Here is a 22,504-nt window from a genome sequence, read left to right on the forward strand (position 1 = left end):
GCTGCCTGCAGGTCCAGATGTAGAACTCTTTGCTCCTTCTCTAGCACCATGCCTGCTTGCATGCCACCACACTTCCTACCATGAAATTAATGAACTAAATCACTGAACTGTAAAACAGCCCTAATTAAATGTTTTCCTTTATAAGAGTTGCCATGCTCATGGTGTCTCTTCATAGCTATAGAAACCCTAACCAAGACACTAAAACATCCCCTATCTCTGACCTTCTAAATTTCCACAAATTGCTTTTTGTGCTAGTTAGTTTGAAGTTTCAACTTGACACAACCTAAAATCACCTGAGAAGACAGTTTCAATGAGGAATTATCTAGAGTAGGTTGGCTTATGGGAATGTGCTTGGGAGACTCTCTTAATTGCAAATTGTTGTAGAAAGAGATAGTCCACTGTGGGCAGCACTATTTAATGGGCTTGGCCCTGGACTGTGTAATAATAGAAGAAGCTGGCTGAAACTAAGCAAGCAAGCAAGCAGGGATTCATGTGTTGATTCTCTCTACTCTTCACTGTGATGTGATGTTTGAAGTTCCTGTTTTGTCTTCTCTACAATAATGGACTGTAACCTAGAAATGTGAGGCTATAAATAATCATTTGCTCTTTATGTCAGAATTTTATCACAGCAACCAAAATGAAACTAGAGTCCTTTTTGTCCAGTCACTCGGCGTTTCTCAGGCTTTGCCTGTTCTCTCCCTTGTTGGTGATGTACCTCTCTCCTCTTCACATCTAGTTAGGTTCTTACTCTCCTTTCAAGCCCAGATGTATGGCTCACTCCTCATCTTCCCAGGGAGCATCCACTGCATATGGGTCCATCCACCACTGCTGGAGCTTTGCTATGGCACCTATGGCTTTGTGTTACACATAGTGGTCTACATCTGTCTCCCCCTGGATTTTACAAACTTCTTCAAGATAAAGTATGACTTCAGTGTATCACTGTGTCTCAAGCCTGGGAAACTGTCTGCTAGACGAATGAGCTAGTGAAGAGTGAAATAATTTTGAAAAAAATTAATGTGAAAAGGGGACATGGGTGTTGGAAGATGGAGTAGTGGTTAAAACACTTATCATGTAAGCATGAGGACCAGAGTGTAGACCCTCCAAAACCTATGTAATGCTTGATAGGCTAGGCCAACCCAGCCTCAGAAGGGAAGTCAGGTCAATTTGGCTAGCAAGTTGAGCCACTTCCTTGAGCTCCAGATTTGACTGAGGGATCCTTCCTTAATGAATAAGAGCTATGGAAACCAGCCCTAATTAAATTTTTTCCTTTATAAGAGTTGCCATGGTATAAGAGCTATGGAAAATGATACCCAACATGCCCTTGGGCCACCACACACATACTTCCCCCCACTCATTCAAAAATAACATACATTCGCATGCACATCACACCATACCCAAATGTAGAAAGGAAAATAAAACAGGGCATGAGTAAGTATGAAAGTGAAGAGATAAATGGAATATCTGAGGGAGTAAATGAGAAAATGGCAAATGCATACATAAATCAACAGTTTTGGGAGTGAATCCAAGTGTACTGGTTTGGGTGAGTAAATACACAAATGCAGTCAATGTCTTAACTAATGGTGTTAATACTACAGCTCAGTGTCACAGTTACTGCCTAGCTTACTCAAGGCCCTAGGTTCCATCCTGAGCACCAGGGAAAAAAGATTATTATTTAGGAAACTGAAGGTACACCTCAGTGGTAGAGTGATTGATTATCTAGTAGACATAAGGCCTTGGTTCAACCCTAGCACTTAAAAATAATTACAGGGGCCAGAAAGATGGCTCCCCAGGTAAAGATACGTTGTGCCAAGCCTGAAGGCCTGAGTTGGATCCTGAAATCCACATGGTAGGAAGAGAGCACTAACTCTCACAAATTTATCCTCTATGTCCACATGCATGCTGTGGTTTGCATATCCATACACATGTACTCTGACACAATAGATAGATAGATAGATAGATAGATAGATAGATAGATAGATAGATAGATAGTTAAATGTAATAGAGTGATAATTGTGAAGTAATTTAACTAATGAACATATTTATCAGTGAATAGATACATGAAGAAATTATTTAACTGATAAATAGAAAAAGACTTTAAAAGAAGATAAGTGAGTGGGCCAGTGCTAGAAAAATGAGAATGAATGAGTGAATACAAGAAATAGATGAGGGAATGAATGAAAGAAAAAGTTACTGAATTGAATCACTGCAGAAAAGAATGAGGAAGTGAATCAGTGAGTTGATGATTGAATTAACAAATGCAGAAATGTGGTGGTGCATGCCTGTAATCCCACTAATCAGGAGGCTGACAGAAAAGGTTGGCAGGTTCCAGACAATCCCGGGCTACATAGTAAGACCTGTCTCAAAAACAGCACAATGACCTCACAGCAACTGTAGTTGTCTGCACAAATTGACACAGGATCAAGCCAGTCAATATTCCAACATGGACTGAGGAGAGACTCACAAGCCCTGCTCTTAGCTGAGAAACTATTTTGAGAGTTAATGGCTTCTGGGGAATGGAAAGCCAAATTTTTTCCTGGATGAGGCATTCTGTAGGTTGCCCAAATCAGTGGCTATGCCCTCATCCATGTTCATACAGACAGTTCTCATTGGAATCAATGGGAGATATATACAAACACATGCATATGATGATATAGAGTTGGAAGGGGAACATGAGAGTCTGAGAGAAGTCGAGGGAGAATGGGAATATGGGTATTATCAAGACACTTTTTATACATGTATGAAATTATCTAAGAACATATTTTTATTACACAAAAATGGGAGGAAAGTGGGTGACCCAATGTGTGGGAGGATGAACATAGATGAATGAGTGAATGAATCACAGAGTGAATGCACAAATGAGTGAGTGAGTAAATAGATTAATGGAGTTATGAACTGCTGAATAACTCACTACAGAAAGATATGAATGAACTGATGATTTGATGATTCAATTAACTAACACACAGATGAATGAGGGGCCAAATGTCTCCAACAGTCCCATCAGCCTGGTCACCGTCACCCCCAGGAACCACCACCACTGCCTCACCCAGGCACATGCACCCACCAACTACTCACCAGATGCTGATGCCCACCAGCCTCATAATAGCCTCATTGAGGCTGTCAAAGAAGTCCCTCAGGACATGGCCTTTGTGCTTCATGCCACCAATGACCAACCCGAAGGCCAAGAGAAGACCACAAGGCCCAAGGTATTGATGCCACTGGCTGAACCAGGCACAGGCACAGACTCCTCAAAGTTTATCACCTCCTGCAGGGTGCCCAAGGCTTGGGTGACATTTTCCAGGATGCTGGTTTCATTCTCCACTGAGGATGGGGGAGACATGGAGGCCCCCAGTTCTGACCCATTCTCTGTCCTTACAATCATCCTGGTTACCACTCGTGTGCTGTACTGCATCTTAAACTGAAATGCAGAGAAATTGATACCAGATTCAGTATGGTGGTTAACTCTTTCATAAATATCACAAAAAAACAAATATAAAAAACTGGAGTTAGGCCTGTGAGGCCCTGTGTTCCATACTTCTCATTTGCACGAACACACACACACACACACACACACACACACACACTGAAAATATAACGATAATGATAATAAAAAAAGAAATTAGTAACTGGCATTTGCCTAATATAAACAAGTCCTGGGGTTCATCCTCTTCACCAAAGAAAAGAAATGAGTAACCAAATAGTGAGGATGTTAAAAACCAAGCATAGAAAATGGATATATAGTCTGCATCTTTATGTCTAGCCTTCAGTAAAGGGGTTGCTATGCGCCCCCTGCTGGCCAAATTCAGTCCACTACTTGCTTCTGTAAATATAGTTTTACAGGAAAGTGTAAGTCCTCTTCACATGTTGCCTGTGTCTGCTTTTCTACTATGAACCCCAAGCTCATGCTCAGACAGATTTTAGCACATCTGTGATCAGAAGTCTCAGAACCTCGACCCCAGCATCCTAGCCTCCATGAATTCCATAACCTGGCCACCCTTTGCATCACCAACATAGTCATGTGTGGTACACATATTCTCCCAGAATCGTCCCCAAGGTCCCCCCACTCAGGCCCTTCTTCCCACCCTTCTCCTTGGGAAGTAAGCTCCCTCCACCATCCATCCCTCCTTCATTAAACCATGTGCTTCTCCTAACCTGTTTGAAGCAGGCCTCCACAAGGTTAGGTGGAAACATATTTCTGCACAAAAACATCAGAGAAGGGAAAGTGGTTAGAGTTTGGGAGTGAGCCAAAGGGCATTCCTGCACTGATAACCATGGCAACCGTAGCAGCAGACAATATAAAAATGCATGGTGTGGGCCCAGGGTTGAGCAAAGTACCTGCCCTTCATCATCTGACATAAACCCTGCAATGACCCTAGAAGTAAACACTGTAAACATCTCTAGCTTCCACAGGAGGTAACCAAAGGCCAGAGGAGATCGCCCAGACCCATAGAGCTGCTCAGAGTTGCAGATGCAACTTACCATGGATTGATTATAATTAGGCCGCACCCAAAGTCATGGAATCTGAGTGCCATAAAGGTGATGGTGGAGCCTTGGACTAAAGAAGTTTACAGAGTAATAGAAAGTGGCCTTATTTTTGATATGCTTGCTCTTGATAACCATCTTGTGCTCTCTGCTGTGTTATGATGCAGCTAGAAGATCCTCACTAGATGCTGGTGCAAAGTTGTTGGACATCCTAGATCCCGAACATGAGCTAAATAAACCTTTGTCTTTTGGTTCTTTGGTTTTGTTTTCATTTTACAACTAACTCAGTTTCAAGTATACTTTTCATTTAAATTTTAATACACTTATTCGGAGGCACAGTGCCATGGTATACAGATAAAAGGTAGACAACTTGTAGGAGTCGGTTCTCTCATTCCACCATGTGGATCCTGTCAGGTTGTCAGGCATGGTAATAAGTGTCTTTACCCACTAAATCATTTCACTGGCCCTAACTTTTATTTATTTAGGCGTGTGTGTGTGTGTGTGTGTGTGTGTGTGTGTGTGTGTGTGTGTTTGTGTGTTTGTGTGTGTGTGTGTGTTTACACATATGCCACAGCATGTACATGGAGTTGGGAGGACAACTTACAGGACTCTGTTCTCTCCTTCCACCACGAGGATGGTCCAGAGGATTGAACTCGGGTGGTCAGGCTTGGCAGCAAATACCTTTATTCACTAAGCCATCTCATTGGACCTCAGCTAGTGTATAATAGCAGCAGAGAACACCGTAAGAGTTCCTAAACTCTTCCGGTGCCAAGTCAGTACCATAGGAACAGTATGACTGGATTTGACATTACTTCTGACAGGCAAAATCTTATTGGACTAAGAGAATCATTTGCACGGGTTGGGGTTTTAGCTCAGTGGTAGATCACTTGCCTAGCAAGTGAAAGACCCTGGGTTCAGTCCTCAGCTCCAGGAAAAAAAAGAGAATCATTTGCTCACCAAAGAGGTTATGAACACCTATTGAACAGCAGCAGCTCCTCTTACTCCGTCCTGGGATACTACAACAGTGTCCTCTCCAGCCTCAGAGCTCAAAGATCAGACCTAGACTTAGCTTTCTTAAGGATATGCAAGGATCCAGGGCAGAAATGGCAACCAATAGTTGCTTCCTTTTCCAAACTAGATCCACCTTTTCCTGTAGTCTCTCATAGAAAAGAATTGGTGCATGCATATCTGGAACTCCCAACAAAATGAGAATGTCACCTGACCAGGTCCATGAATGCATGAGCTGTTGGGACAGTCTGAATTTGGCTCTCATGGTGCAGCCCCTCCTTGGAGCCTTTCCCAAGATGGATGATGGTGACCATTAGGATCCCAGTGAAAACCACAATGACTGTGGTCACCATGTAGTGCACAGCTGCCCGCATTCCCATCCTCCCTGTTGCCTTTTTGTCCAGGGATGCCATACCTAGAAAAGAGATAATGCAGTTCGTGCAACAGCACCCATTCCTTTTAGCCTCCATCTGGTCCACCCATTCCATACCATCAGCTCAAACTCATTGCACATCCCTTAACTGAAGATGTCCACAAAAAACATGGTTCACCTTCTAATGCTGAGAGTTATCTACACAACAAATTTTATGCTATCACAAATAAATATATTATCAGGCAAAATATAATTTGATTATAGTTTATTAAGTTAATAAAGGGAGCTGGTAAGATTACTCAGTGTTAAGAACACATACTGCTCTTACAGGGAACCCAAATTCCAGTATCAACACAAATATTCTGTGGCTCACTACCACTTGTAATTCCAGCTCCAGGGTATCTGATGCCCATTTCTGACCTCCATGGGCACATGCATTCATGTGTACATACCCACATAGACACATGATTACATAATAATAACAAAATAAGTATATAAAAGTAAATAAAAGTTTTGTGTCACTTTGAAATAAAGTTTTACAGTGTACAGTGTATACCCACCACCTAGAGATGATCTGAAAGAACACGAGAGGAGAGGCATAGGTCATCTGCAAACACTACATCAATTTACAGAAAGGGCTTCAGCATCCTCAGGTATTGGTGTTTATAGGGATCTTGAAACCAATCCACTGGTGGTTCAACCCAGGGATGATTCAGTTTTTGATTCTCAAGCTAAAAACAAATGGACACATACCACTCCATTTTATTACTCCAAATAACTGCACCAATCACAATACCTCCCCTTTACTCTAAGTTAACCTTTCAACTTCCACCCAACCCTCTCCTTATCCTGCACCATAAATATCACAATCATTGAAGTCTTCATCCCAGGGTCCACCACAACTCCCACCTCACTTGAACCCACCCCTTTCTACATTTAGCCTGGATACTGTTCATGCTGTACCTATATATCTCCTACCAGGCCATGCAACCATCCAGTTGCTATGAGTTTGAGATACTAACAATCTGCACTTTTCTCCTGAGAGTGATCCTCAGCAGAATGGGAGCTTCCTCCTCCAGAAAGGTCCCATTGTTCTGCAACAGTCAATGATTGCTGGTGCAGGGATTCAGATGAAGACAGAATTGGTGGTGAGAGACACCTCCATGGTGTTGCTCACACTTCAGAGCCCCTGCCCAGTGGGAGCACACTGAGACACCAGCCTTCTTCTGAACACATGCCTTTGCTTAACTTCCTTTCTCATCCTGTCCTCCTATCTTTACTTCTTCATGTGTTTCTCCCTTGGTGAGTTTCTGGTGACCAGATCTACATGTCAGGCTTGGCTTCAAAGAAGCCCAACCTAAGAAACCAGTCTTGATCATTATTTCTGTCCCTAAACCCAAGGCTTACTAAACATCACCTATGGCCTAAATCTGGTGCACTATTTACTTTTGTAAAGTTGTATTGAAACACAACTCTGGTGAGTAGTTTTAGTTGTTAACTCAACACGATCTAGTACCACTAGGAAGAGAGGCTCAATGGGGAATTTTATAAATCAGGTGGACCTGTGGCATGACTGGGGGGTCCAGATTACATTGAAGGAGGAAGGACAATCATTGTGTGTAGCACCATTCCCTAGGAAAGGGATTCTGGACTGTATACATGTAGAGATGTAACTTGATACAAATAAGCATGTGTCCATTAATTTTCTCTCTGCTCTTGGTTGTGGATGGGTTATGATGAACTGCTTCAAGTTCCTATGTTGTCTTCCCTGAGTGATAGACTCTAACCTGGAACTGTGAGCTAAAATAAACCCTTTCTCCCCTAAGTTGTTTTGTGTCAAATATTTTATTGTAACAACATAAATGAAACCAGGGCAACAGCCATGCACACTTGTTGACATATTGCCTATACATGCTCTTCTACTCCAGCATCAAAGGTGAACCATAAAATGAAGATCCTATGGCCATGAAGCAAAAACAACTACTATCCAGAAGAAAAGGTGCTACATAACACATCAAAGCTCCTTTCCTTCCTCCACCCTCCATCCTGGCACCTCCATCCCACTCACTTCCTCCATGTTCAACCACATTCCATTTATCATCTACCCCATATCCAAGCTAACTCCCCTGACCCTCCAAAGCATTTCTTTCCCCCCTGGAGAGACCAGAGCTCTGGCAGGATGGGATTTTACCTTCAACAACAAGTACAAGGAAGTTATTGGGACACAAGGATCCTGTGACAGCAAGACTGAAGCAAGATCTGGGAACAGCTTGAGTTGATGTGTTTGGAAAGGGCCCCCATTGGTGGGGAAGCCCTGGCTCTTTTCTCAAGTGTGGGCTTGGAATGGGTCCTGTAGATGCACAGTGGCTTGGGGTCTCACCTGTGACAAGGCTGGAGACGATGAGGGGGAGCACCAGCATCTGCAGCATCCTCATGAGCAGCTAACCAGGAAAAGAGAAGTACTTGATCTGGTGGTAGAAGAGCTGGTGTGGGTGCAAGGCAATGCCAGGAAAGGTTCATGGAATGAACTATGAATCTCAACCCCAAGCACTGTCCATACATCTCTAAAAGAGTATAGTAAGGTGGGCAGTGACTATTCTAGGAGGTGCATTTGTGTACATGGGTATTACATGGATTTGTGTGTGCATGGATACATTTGTGCATTGGTATGTGTATGTGTGTGTGTGTGTGTGTGTGTGTGTGCTTGTGTTATATACAAATGTGGGTGTTTGTGAATGAATGGGCATGTATAAAAAGATGTATATATGGGTATGTATGTGCATGTGTGTATGTGTGTAAGTATGTGTACATTTGTGTGAGCATGGGTATATATGTGTGTGTGCATGATGAGGATTTGTGTGAATGAATGTGTGCATGTAGTTTTGTGCATATGGATATATATATGTGCATTGTGTGCATTTGTGTGTGCATAGGTGTGTGTGCACATTCATATGTACATAGAATCATATACAAAGATATGCACATGCATTTCTTGGGTTTGTCTATAAGTATGACTCTTTTGTCTGTGTTATCATTTTCTTTTTTTTTCAGATTATGCATACAGTGTTCTCCTGTGGGCCAGAAGAAGGTACCAGACCTCATTACAGATGGTTGTGAGCCACTATGTCGGAATTGAACTCAGTACCTCTGGAAGAACAACCAGTGCTCTTAACCACTGAGTCATCACTCCAGCTCTATGCTACCACTTTCAAATATGGAAGTGCATATGAAATTGGGCTTCTAAGCAGGTAGATGTAAATGCATAGATGAGTGTGTGAAAGTATTCACAAAGTCCAAGACAGCTGGCTGTGGTATCCTTGGAATCCACACTGTCTAAATAATCAAGTACACATGGAAATTTTTAGGGGGAAATTATCTGTGGAAAGCAGAAAAGGGGCTATTTGGGGAGAGAAAAGGAACCAGCAGAGGGTGACTAGGTAAGAGGGGATAAAGGAAAAAGAATATGATCAAAGCACATTGTATACAGATATGAAGATGTCATGAGGAACCCATTATTTTATACAACCTCATAATTCCTTAAGTTGTGTCTGTTGAACTTGTACAGATATTTTCTCTTATCAATATTTCCTACACAATACAGTATAACAACTATTTACCTAGCAGTTACATTGCTTTGGGTGTTACAAGTAACCTAGAGAGCAAGATAGCCACAGAACTGGCAAACACTACCTCATTTTATTTAAGGGACTTGAGCACCCACAGATAACAAATGCTTGTGGATACCCAAACCAATAGACAATAAAGTTCCTTAAATAAAATGAGGTAGTGTTTGAAGAACCAATCTCTTAAGGGTATGATGGATAGCTGTATATTTTTTATGAACATTAGCACAGTTTATGTTACTGCACTTCTCAATTAAGATATGTAAGATATATTCATATGTAAGATATTTTTATCCTTCTCCGTGTGTAGTCATAAAGTGCATGTCTGTTCAGTGTACTTGCGGATGCCCATACCCACACATGTGACATCACATCGTGTTCATACAGCTATGTTTGTGCATGTATGTGCCCTCTCTACCTGAGTCCTCTGATGGGCTAAGGGATTGTGTGATGAGTGCACCTGAGAGGGTGGGTAGTTAATAGAAGTCCCGCCTCACAGAAGCAGAGCTCACCAATGATCACATTGCTGACTGTGAGCAAGAAGAAAGCTTTTCTAGGCAGAAAGCGCCACACATGCTCTCTGATCATGGGCTGCAGGCTCATGCGCATGCGCAGTGCTCTCTGCTGCCAACTGTCCTGAGGTCCCTGCAGAGAGCCCACACCACCCAGGTGCTGGCTGCTCTGCCTCAGGAACAGACTGTTGCCATGACTGCTCATCGCCTCTCTCTGGGGACAGAGGAGACCAGGTCTGGTGAGGGAGGATTCCAGGAAAGGAGTGGGTAAGTTGGAGGGGCAGGCACTTGCAGCTCAGAAGTCAGGGGAGGGGCAATGCCCATGTGGAGACTACTGAGAGCCTGCCCTGGATGAGATACAGTTTTTAATCCCAACAACAAAAGGTTAAGGTCTTCGGACCCAAACACTAGAGAGGGTGGTTAGAGACAGGGTAGAAAAACAAACAAACAAACACACACACACAAACAAGAAACACAAAATACTGCACACCTTTCAGATTTTCTGCCTCCAGCCTCCTTCACTGAGATCATCTCAAGCAACTGGGAGCTGCTGCAGCTCTCAAACTAAAGTGCCAGGCCTTTGATGAATACCCATTGCATAAGAGCTCTTGAAAGGGCACTTTAGGCTAGTCCCCCTATCCACAGTAGTTGGGTGTCCAGCCCTAAGACGCCCATAGTCGACTTTTCACAAGGACAAAATCAGCAGGTGCCTGGGAAACAGTGGTACGCAACTAATGTGGCTGCCCAGTGTGCGTGACCAGGACAGTAATGCTGTAAGGGAGGGGTCACTGGGAAAGAAATGATGACACTTCTAGTCCCAGCTTGAGGTTCATGACCCTCTTTTGGGGTGAGACCTCAGACTTTGTGCCCCCCCCTTTTTTTTTACCTGTGTCCGTATTTATTTTTTCTTATTAACTTACTTATTTTTGCTAAGATATCCAAAACGGGATGATGTGTTTTCCATGAATTAAATAAAATGCTCGTGAATATAAAACCTGCCAATCTGTTTAGCAGCCAAACATTTGGAAGTTACCAAACAGCTTAGAAACCGTGGCTTTTGACCCAGCCGTTGACAGCCCTGTAATATCAGCTACTCTAGAGGATGGTGGTGGAAGGCTGTTTAAAAGATCAGGACCAGCACCTGCAACTTAGTAGGACCCTGTCTTAAAATAAAAAGTTAAAAAGAGAGCTACTGGGCAAGGGGTGGGAGATGGCTCAGTGATTGAGGGTGCATATTGCTTCTGTAGAGGACCAGAGTTCCATTCCCAGCACCCACATCAGGCAGCTCAGAACTGCTATGCCCCCTGCTGGCCTCATTGGCACCTGCACTCACATGTACAAACACACACACACACACACACACACACACACACACACACACACACACACACACACACCAAAACCGAAAATAAAATTCTCATTTAAAGAGGGACAGACTATATAGCTCAGTGGTAGAGTACTTGCCTACTATGTTCAAGGCTCCAAGTTCAGTTCTCAGTACTGATCCCCTCAGCTTCCCAAGTAGCTGGGATTGCAGGCATGCACCACCATGTTGAACTGTTCCAGCATTGTTTGGATGCCACTACCCACGTGGCTGTCTTCTAAGATGGCTGCCCTCTGTATCTGTCTGAGTTCTCCACCTGCTTCCAAAAGACAAGTTGCCTGACTAGGCTTTCCATGCCCTGCATCCTGCAACTCCTTCTCAGTGCGAAGCCCCTTTCAGGATTTTGCTCCAAATGAACTGGTCCTCTGAAGCCTCAGTGTTGCTTCTCACTTTGCTCTGAACACTCACAGACACAGGACAGCACAGAAGATGAGCAGTCTCTCTCTCTTCTCTGGGACATCAAGTTCCTAGTTACTAAATGATAACTTGAAATCACCTAAAATCCCAAGAGCATTCAACAGAGTCCAAACCAGTCAGGATCCTGAACACTTGTCTCTTTCCTACAGTCCAGCAGCTGGCTCTGCAGATCCACAAATCAACCTCCTCAATAAAACCAACACTGGATATAAAGTGTTCAGTTAGTCAAGCCTAGAGCTGCACTCCAATTATCTCGGCATTTAGGAGGCTGAGACAGAAGAAGCAGGAGTTCAAGGCCAGCCTGAGTTGAGTAGAAACACCCCGTATCAGAAAGTCAATCAATCAGCTCACATCTAGCTTCAAGAGCTCTTGACAGTAGTGTGGCCCATGATAGGTTGCCCATGCTCCAGTGGTTGGTGGGCAGCACTAAATGGACTCCGTGGATAAAGAGGAGGAGGTAGCAACATGAAGTTAAAAGGAGTTAGGAGGAGTCAAGAAGAGTTGAAGAGAAAAAAGAAGAGAGTTAGACATGATCTAAATATACATGTGCTCATATATGAAACTACCAAGGAATACTTTTTAAAACTCTATGGTAAGGCTGGAGAGATGGTTCAGAGGTTAACAATGCTTGCTGTTCTTTGAAAGGACCAGGTCAGGTGGCTCAGAACCAGAGGGTCCAACTCTTTCTTCTGTCTCTGCAGTCACCTGAACTCAAGTGCACATAGCCACATGTGAATACACATAATTAAAAAGATAAAAATAATTTCTATTTTATGTGTGTGAGTGTTTGACTCCATGTATATATGTGCACTATGTGTGCTGTGACCATGGAGTCCGGAAAGGGGCCTTGGATCCTCTGGAACAAGAGCTACAGGGAGTTGTGAGCAGCCCTGTGGGTGCTGGGAGCAGAATCTGGGTTCTCTGTGAGAGCAACAGGCACTCTTAAATGTTGAGCCATCTCTCCATCCTCAAAATAAATCTTTTTTTAAAAAATCAGTGGTAGTGTGAGTTTAGAATGTGCAAAGGCTTGGATTTAATTCTCAGCACCAAAAATCGATCAATCAATTGATAAAAAGTTGTTCAATTTGCATCTGTACTGGGCACAAACAGACTTTTCTTCTTATTCCCTAAACAATATAGCATTGCAAGTATACGCAGAGTATTGAAGTTGTGGTAGGTGGAGTTATTCTTGTATTTATTACTGCATGTGTGTGGTCAGAGGACAACTTTTTTGGCGTCCATTCTCTCCTCTACCATGTAAGTCCCAGAGATTGAACACAGGACTTCAAGTTTGGTGACAAGCTCCTTTACCCACTGTGCTAGGTGTTAAACGTAATATAGAGATGAGTTAAAAATGAAAGAAGACAGGAATGTGTTTTGTGCAAATATGATGCCATTTTATGTAAAAGACTTTAGAAATACAAGGGGTTTGGAGTCTACCTAGGATGGGGGGTGTGTCTGGAACAAATTCTCTAAGACCCAGAAACAACAAGATTGTGTGGGAGTTGACATTTTAGTCTGTGAATCAAATATGGCCTGATATCTGTGTTGTTGGCATTTTTTAATCATGGTGTTAGCACACAGCTGCATTTATTCACTGTGTAGTTCTGCAGGTGCTTTCAAGCTGCGGTGGCAAAGGTGAGTTGCTGGAAAGGAGTTCACAAAACAAACTATTTGCAGAAGTGGGGGTGGGGAGGACAAGGTGGTTTGATGGGTAAAGAGGATTGCTGCCAAGCTGGATGGCCTGAGTTTAGTCCTGGCCCCACACGATGAAAGGAGAGAACTAACTCCCACAGATTGTCCTCTGACTACTTTGTACACACTCACACACACACACACACACTCTCTCTCTCACACACACACATACACACACTGAATAAATGTGATTTTTTTTAAAGGCTGACTGTAGGCTAGTAAAAGCATACATGAGTGATGGAGTAAGAGGGCATGGCTCAGGAGTAGAGCTTTCATCAAGTGTACAAGAGGCCCTGAGTCCCATCCTAGAACTAAAGGGAGAGAAGGTCCAGCAGGGAGTAATTAACCATTAAAAACAATTCAATAAATAAGCAGAAATCCAAAAGGTACAGGGTTGAACTCAAATGCAAGTCTATGTACCACACCTTCACCATGCCTGCCTAGATCACTGTAAATGTATACAGCTGTGATTTTCACTATGTTAATTCTTTCCTTTTGTCTCACTGGACATGTGATAACTGCTCACACTCACAGAGTACAGTGAAACCTTTCAGAACAAGAAGGCAAACCATGATGCCAGATCAAGTTTCTTAGCACTTTCATCCCCATTAGCCTGGAATATTGAACCCCTGTCTTCTAATCCTTTATACAATTTTTCCACACACACACACACACAAAAATGGGTTTTATGTGTACACTGGAAGAAAATTGGGCATTGTTTGAAATTTTAGGCAGTCTGACAATGGAACAACTATACAAGAAGATTAATATTGATCGAATGATGCACTTTATTGCTTTTCTTATGCTATTTTAATATTTAAAAAGATAGTCAATTTAAGTGCCAGGATAAAAGTTTTAGAAAAACCTGTTAAACCTGTTAAAATGAATTATAGAGAAATTCAAATTCAGCGAGAAGAAAGTAACAGTGAAGTTGTTTCAAGATTGGATCATAAGGTTACAGAAAGAATGCCTGTTTTCACACAATCAACCTTAATTTATACAGTAACTGTACAGCAGTTACGTGATCAAGTGAATACACAAAATATTTGGACTCCAATGGAAATGTTAAATTTATGAAGGTTTAAGGAAGCAATAGTATCTTATGGCATGCATTCCCCATATGTAAAGCAAATGTTAAACTCCTGGTGAACATATAATAGGATTATACCACAGGACTGGCAGGAAATGGCACAGGCTGTTCTGGAACCTGGTCAATGGCTCCAGTGGCAAATGTGGTTCACGGAAGAGGCTAAAAACATAGAAAAACAGTGGAGGGATAAAGGAATACAAGTCTTCCAGGATCAGCTTGTTGGAGAAGGCCAATATGCTGTAGTACAAACACAATGTTTATATGATATCTAACCCTTAATTCTATGTCAAATGGTAGCCTTGAATGCATGGGACAGAGTTGAGGAATCAGGAAAGAAAACTGAGTCATTTACAAAGGTTATACAGGGCCCAAAAGAATCTTTGCACAAGCATCTAGTGAGGACCTTCTAGCTGCATCCTAACAGGCAAAGAGCACATGATGGTTATCCAGAGTAAGCATATCAAAAACAAGGCCACTTCCTATTACTCTGTAAACTTCTTTAGTCCAAGGCTCCACCATCACCATTATGGCAATCAGATTCCATGACTTTGGGAGCCGCCTAACTATAATCAATCCATGTTAAGTACATCTGCACCTCTGAGCAGCTCTATGGGTCTGGGCGATCTCCTCTGGCCTTCGGTTACCTCCTGTGGAAGCTAGAGATGTTTACAGTGTTTACTTCTAGGGTCATTGCAGGATTTATGTCAGATGATGGAGGGCAGGTACTTTGCTCAACACTGGGCCCACACCATGCATTTCTACATTGCCTGCTGCTACTGTTTCCATGGCTATCAGTGCAGGAATGACCTTTGGCTCACTCCCAAACTCTAACCACTTTCCCTTCTCTGATGTTTTTGTGCAGAAATATGTTTCCACCTAACCTTGTGGAGAGCTGCTTCAAACAGGTTAGGAGGAAGCCCATGGTTTAATGAAGGAGGGGTGGAGGGTGGAGGGTGGAGGGAGCTTACTTCCCAAGGAGAAGGGAGGGAAGAAGGGCCTGAGTCGGGGGACCTTGGAGAGGATTCTGGGAGAATATGTGTACTGCCCATGGCTATGATGGTGATGCAAAGGGTGGCCAGGTTATGGAACTCATGGAGGCTAGGATGGTGGGGTAGAGGTTCTGAGACTTCTGATCACAGATGTGCTAAAAATCTGTCTGAGCATCAGCTTGGGGTTCATAGTAGAAAAGCAGCCACAGGCAACATGTGAAGAGGACTTATACTTTCCTATAAAACTGTATTTACAGAAGCAAGTAGTGGAATGATTTTGGCCAGCAGGAGGTGCATAGCAACCCCTTTATTGATGGCTAGACATAAAGATGCAGACTATATATCCATTTTCTATGCTTGGTTTTTAACATCCTCACTATTCGGTTACTCATTTCTTTTCTTTGGTGAAGAGGATGAACCCCAGGACTTGTTTATATTAGGCAAATGTCAGTTACTAATTTCTTTTATTATTATTATTATTATTATTATCATTATCATTATCATTATCGATATTATTTTCAGTGTGTGTGTGTATGTGTGTATGTGTGTGTGTATATGTGTGTGTGTGTGTGTGTGTGTGTGTGTGTGTGTGTGTGTGTGTGTGTGAATGCATGTCAGGTGTGGGTGTGGAGCTCAACTTTTGACAACTTTTGGGGCTTGGTTCTCTCCTCCCACTATGGGTCTGAAGATCTAACTCAGATCATCAGGCCTATGCTCAGGAAATTCTTTGACCTGCTGTGAGCTGTCTTGCTGGCACAATTATTCATTTCTTTAGTTATAAGTTTTATTAAGAAATTTAAAATAGAGATACAAAAAAATTGTACTATTCTTTGGCATTAACAAAGATTGTACACAAAATCTTTGCTGCTCAAGTCTCTTCTATCTAGGGTAGAATTTGCAGATGACCTCTAGATCACGTCTAGGTGATGCAGGACAGCTAACACACGTAAATGATCTGCAGACAGCTGTTCTGCATTAGAACCATTTAGAGCAGTGGTTCTCAAACTTCCTAACGCTGTGGCTCTGCAATGCAGTTCCTCATGTTGTGGTGAGCCACAACTATAACAGTATTATTGTTGCTACTTCGTAACTGTAATTTTGCCACTGAGTGGTGTCACAGTTCCTAAGATGATACGAAATACGTGTTTTCTGACAGCCATGACCAACAGATTGAGAACTGCTGGTTTAGAAACTAATGACAACCAAAGATCTGCATGTGTTCACTACACAAATGGTTTTTTCCAGCATTTTCAATCCATGGTTGCTTGTATCTATGATCATGGAATTTATACATGTTGAGGAGTTGTATCTAAACTTTTTCTGGGAAGATAAAACACACAGGTCTGTCACCCAATGAGAGACCAAAGTCATGATTGCACCAATTTGGTGAGCTAATGACTTCTTGGCAGGCTTTTTAATTGGAGTGTAGGTGAGGGGTTACTTACAGGAGCAGGCGTGACTCAAAAGCAGTTGCATCACCAGAAAAGTCCATCCCAGCATGGGTGGCAACTGTTGAAAGCTGTATTGCTGGATGAGCTCTCTGTGCAATTTGCAAGCAGCTCACCAGGTCCAAAATCTCCTCTAGGCAGTTTGGCAGGTCAGAGTCTCCTCCATTTATCTAATGTTTTTATAAAGACAGGGAAGGGACTTCACAAATCTTGTAAGCTTCAGATTTCTCAAATGGGAAGTATGTTTACTTCCTGAATTTCATGAATTTTCCAGCTCCCTACATGAGTGAATTTTTCAATTTAGAGGAAGCTGCTGTACAGCAGGACAATATGCTATAAGTCTTTATGGAAATTTGAAATATATACATGCAGATATGTCATATAAATATGATATATTAAACACATATGAAACATGTATATATATTCATATATGATTCATTATATACGATAAATGCATATATTTCATGTATAAATGCAAAATACATAAATATATATGAAATACATATATATGGTGAAATGTCCAAATCGTTCCAATTAAACAATCAGAAAAAGGCACACACACACACACACACACACACACACACACACACACACACACAAATAAATCTTTAAAAACTTTCCAATTTTGGTGCATTATAGGATCATGGGCAAGCAGCTGGTTGAGCTTTCTGATTTCCCTCAGCCAAAGGCCCTGGGTGTCCAGAATAAGCACATAAGTGCCTTATGAAGAAAGGACAATTTCTCCTTTGAATAAGTGTTTGTAATTTCCTAAACAAATCCCCAGTGTTGGCAACATTTTTATTTTGACTGGCAGTTTCCAGCAAAGTCACAGAGTGTGTAATGTAAGCACTATCTGTATGGATATTAAGAAATTGATCAGAAAATGCTGAAAAACTGCAATGACAGCATGTAGCTCTGTTATTTATGCAAAGGAGCCATTTGTAGTAAATTGTACTACTTCATAATTATAAGCAAAAGCATTGGTGCCGGTTGAGGAGCCATCAGTGAATATCAATAGGGCATACCTCAAGGGAACAAATGATGTCACATAGAAAATACAAATTCATGCTTATTGGCAAAATCAATAAGTTTATCTGGAGGGTAATGATTATCTAAGATTCCCAAATATGAGGCCAAGGCAATAGGCCAGAATTCAGTAGTTTGCATAAGCCAATCAATTTGTTCTTTGGTATAAGGTTGTATAATAACATCTGGTTCTCTACCAAAATAGCACCTTCCTTGTTCTCTCCCTAAAATTATAAGATGAGATACAGCCTCATAATATGGTCCAATGTCCCTTTTATGTGTGGCCAGGAGATGCATCCACATTAAAGGTGCAGTCTGCCAAAAAACAGCAGTTGATGAAAGAACTGTTCTACATATAATAAATTTCAAAAGTTTATCATAATCCATAAATGTGGCAGCTTGTGATCGTATGGCTTGTTCTATGATTTGAAATGCTTTTCTCCCTGCCAGAGTAAGCTCACAGGGAGACATGGCATTAGCATTTCCAGGTAATATATCATAAAGGTTTTTACATCACTCTTACTGAGATTCAAATATGGGATAAGTCAATTAATATCTCCAAGAAGTTTTTAAAAATCATTTAAGGTTTTAAATTTACCTAATCTTAACTCTAATTTCTGAGAGGAAATTTTAGATGCCATCATTTGGAATCCATGATAAGTATATAGAACCTTTAGCTGAACTTTATCAAGTGCTACCTCCAGTCCCTTACTTTGCAAGGCATTATTAAGTTCATCATAACATTTTAAAACCTTGCCACCATCTTTTCCAGCTATCAAAATATCATCCATATAGTGGATTATTTACATTTCTGGCCAATGATTTCTTTTCTTTCTTTTTTTTTTTTGCTTACAAACTGTATGGCTGTGGCAGGCTTCTTGCTAACTGTTCTTATAGCTTAAATTAATCCATTTCTATAACTCTATACCTTGCCACGTGGCTTGTGGCTTACCAGTGTCTTCACATGCGGTTTGTCATGGTGGTGGCTGGCAGTTTCTCTGACTCAGTCTTCCACTTCCCAGAATTCTTCTCCTCCTTGTCCTGCCTATACTTCCTCCTGCCTGGCCACTGGCCAATCAGTGTTTTATTTATTGACCAATCAGAGCAACAGATTTGACAGACAGACCATCCCACAGCACAACTGTATTACAAGGTAACATATAGTTTTACTAAGATATGTGAGAATCTATACAAAGGACAAAATGTTGCCTCATCAGTGCAAGATAGTAGTTTTTTATTTTAAATTTTTTTTGAGAACTTCATATATGACCACTGCATCTATACCATTCCTGCCTCTCCACTCCAATATAATACTTTTTAAGAATATGAGCAAATTTTTTTTTTTTGGTTTTTTCGAGACAGGGTTTCTCTGTGTAGCTTTGCACCTTTCCTGGAGCTCACTTGGTAGCCCAGGCTGGCCTTGAACTCACAGAAATCTGCCTGGCTCTGCCTCCCGAGTGCTGGGATTAAAGGCGTGTGCCACCACGCCCGGCGCAAATATTTATTTTGAACCATGGACTCACTAAATTTTATTTCATGAAACAAACTACATTTACCAGTTGTTGAACATATCAGGATACATATGACAATTGATGACAAGAAGTTTGTTTAAAATCCACTTGGGATGTGACTAAATCCAGAGTTATTATGAGTTACATAAACTGGAAAAAGAAAGTAGGTAATAGTTTGGTAAAAATAATCTTTTCTAAATATCCTGCATTCAGAATGTGGCATAAGTAAAAATTAAGGTATTAATTAACCTTGTCATTATTTCAGGTAGCTTCCATATTAGAAGAAAACTTCCTGAAGATGTTGGATATTTCATAAAATACCTCAATTTGAATAAAATAATGTTCCCTAGCTTTAGAATTACTGTGACTTAAAATTTTTATCTGAATGGAAATGATTTATAAATTTATTTGTATTTATTAAGCGTTGGCTCGTTTGTTTGTTTGTTTGTTTGACTGGACTGAGGTTTCACCACTGCTGTGCATGTACTCTACCACCCACCTGGGTCTCAAGCACCTTTTAAGTTTTTATTCATTTTGAGACAGAGTCTCATTCAGTTGCCCAGGCTGGTTTTGAACTCACTCTATAGCAGGATGGCCTTGAACTCAGCATTCTTCTGCCCCAGTTTCCTAAGTAATTAAGCTTAGAGGCCTGCACTACCAAGCCTATATCTAAACATGGTTTTAAAAACTGCTCATTTTACATTCTTAACAAAATGCTTTAAATGTATATAAAACTAGAGACTGTTGCATAGTGAATTATAATACTTGTGTGCTTAGTCAAGCTTTTGGGTTGTTGAAGGTAAGCTTCTGAGGAGTCCTCACACTCAGCATAATCTATTGCATGTATGTATGTATGTATGTATGTATGTATGTATGTATGTATATATGTGCAGGGATGTGCGTGTATACACAGACACGCCATGGTACGTGTGTGAGGGTCAGATGAGAACTTGCTAGAGTCAGGTCACCCCTTTCTCCACGTGGGTCCCAGGAATTTAACTCATATGATGAGCTTTGGCAGGAAGCACCTTCACCCACTAAGCCATCTGACCAAAGCCGTAACTGTGGTGTTTGTTTGTTTGTTTGTTTGCTTGCTTTTAGCAGTGGGGGAGATAGAAACAAAAGGAAAATGATGGAAATGAAATTAGTGTGCAGCATGATTGGCCAATGATTTCTTACTGATTATATTGCAAGAGCAACATAAGATTTATATAAAGTGGGATTATTAGCCATGTCCTGTGGGAGGACATGCCATTGACATCTCCTCACTGGTGCTTTAAAATTGATGGCAGGTAGGCTGAATGGCAAAGCATTTTTGATCCTCTGGGTGAAAGGGGATGGTAAAACAAAGCAATCTTTCAAGTCTATGATAACTTTGAAATGTCCCAAAGGTATGGTGATGGGTGAAGGGAGGCCAGGTTGAAAGTCTCCCATCAATACCATCATTTTATTCACTGCCCTTAAAACTTGTAATAGCCGCTATTTACCTGATTTTTTCCTTAATAACAAAGATAGGAGTATTCTAATGAGAATTACTAGGGGTGATATGGCCAGCTTCAAGCTACTTCTGTACCAGCTGCTGTGCAGTCAATAATTTTTCATGGGTAACAGGCCATTGATTGACCCACACAGGCTGATTTTTTCTGCATGAGTCACAGGAGTATCAATGACCCCCATGGAAAAAATGGTCTAATCCTGCTCTTTTTGACTAGGGGTGGCCTCTAGAGGTTTTAGTATTCCTGTTCCATGTTTTCCTAAGTTTTTACCTGGTAAGTACCCATTTTTCAACATTTGAGTGGTAATAACATCATTAGTACTGCACATGATTATTCCAAGTTGAGATAAGTCTCTACCCAAGAAGATGATTGGTAATCTGGCTATAACACAAGGTTGTATGATACCTTGATAACTGTCCTGATCTTTCCAATTTAAAATTTTTGAACTCCTTTCATGGTTTTGACTTTGTCCTATTCCCTTCAAAGGGGTCAAGGTAGCATCTAATGACCAAGTTATGGGCCATTCCTCCTTTCTAATAATGGTAACATCTGCACCTGTGTCAACCAGATCCGATAATTCCTTGCCAGCCAGCCATAGGGTCATGAGAGTTTTCTGTGCTACTTCTGATACTACTACTGCCCAAATGTACATATTTTCCTTTTAATTAGTATTTTCCACATTAAATGACAAAATATTTCTCACAGTAGTTTGAAAACATGATACTATGTGATACATGTTTGTGTACCTTAGATGATTTTGATAGTTCATGTTGAAGGTATAATATAACATGAACTTTGGCTTGTTCAAATTTGTGAAGTTTTATTTATTCTTCCTTCTTTCCATGTGTCATCAATTTAAATTATAGAAAATACACTTACACTTAATACTTTAGTGTAGATGTAACCAACCATCTTATTAAATAAGAAACACAGAACCAATGTAAAGAAGAAAGCCAAGAGGTCAGAGCTCAGAGCTAAAACCTTACCCTTCCTCCTGTGGTGGTCCTACCTCTCTGAAAGAGACCTACTTCCTGTGTGTCTGTCTTTATATAGTCTTTCTGTTCTGCCTTCTCATTGGTTGTAAACCTAAACACATGACTGCCTCATCACTGCCTGTATGTACAGCCCTCCAGGTCTTCTATGGTATTGAGATTACAGGCATGTGTCTCCAACACTGACTGTATCGTTGACCACACGGAGATCTGCCTAGCTCTTCTACCAAGTGCTGGGATTAAACGCGTGCACCACGAATGCCTAGCTCTGCTATGGCTTGCTATTAGCTCTGTCCCTCGGGCAACTTTATTTATTAACATACAAATAAAATCACATTTCAGTACAAATAAAATACCACCATACTTTAGAACCCTCCTTTAGCAAAAATTAGTTCTTACAGTGATTTGACTTTTTTCTGAAAACAGGTATTTTGGCACATGTGTAGAACAGGCACAGATAC

At 41.3% G+C, this 22,504-nt stretch overlaps 1 protein-coding gene, 1 long non-coding RNA gene and 1 pseudogene across 2 annotated transcripts in view; 2 read left to right on the plus strand and 1 right to left on the minus strand.

Moving 5' to 3' along the window:
* The window catches only part of LOC143270133 (excitatory amino acid transporter 4-like), a 27,303-nt pseudogene extending 17,103 nt beyond the window's left edge, over positions 1-10,200 (minus strand).
* LOC143270293 (uncharacterized) overlaps positions 1-22,504 on the plus strand; it is a 539,180-nt gene that overhangs the window by 353,381 nt on the left and 163,295 nt on the right. The window lies entirely within an intron of this gene.
* Positions 10,118-19,916, plus strand: LOC143270144 (uncharacterized). The gene is made up of 3 exons (XR_013047116.1): positions 10,118-10,262; positions 15,444-15,486; positions 19,821-19,916. It is a non-coding gene; the product is annotated as an uncharacterized LOC143270144 (long non-coding RNA).

The sequence above is a fragment of the Peromyscus maniculatus genome, chromosome 22 (assembly GCF_049852395.1).
Source record: "Peromyscus maniculatus bairdii isolate BWxNUB_F1_BW_parent chromosome 22, HU_Pman_BW_mat_3.1, whole genome shotgun sequence".
Classification (NCBI taxonomy): Eukaryota; Metazoa; Chordata; class Mammalia; order Rodentia; family Cricetidae; genus Peromyscus; species Peromyscus maniculatus.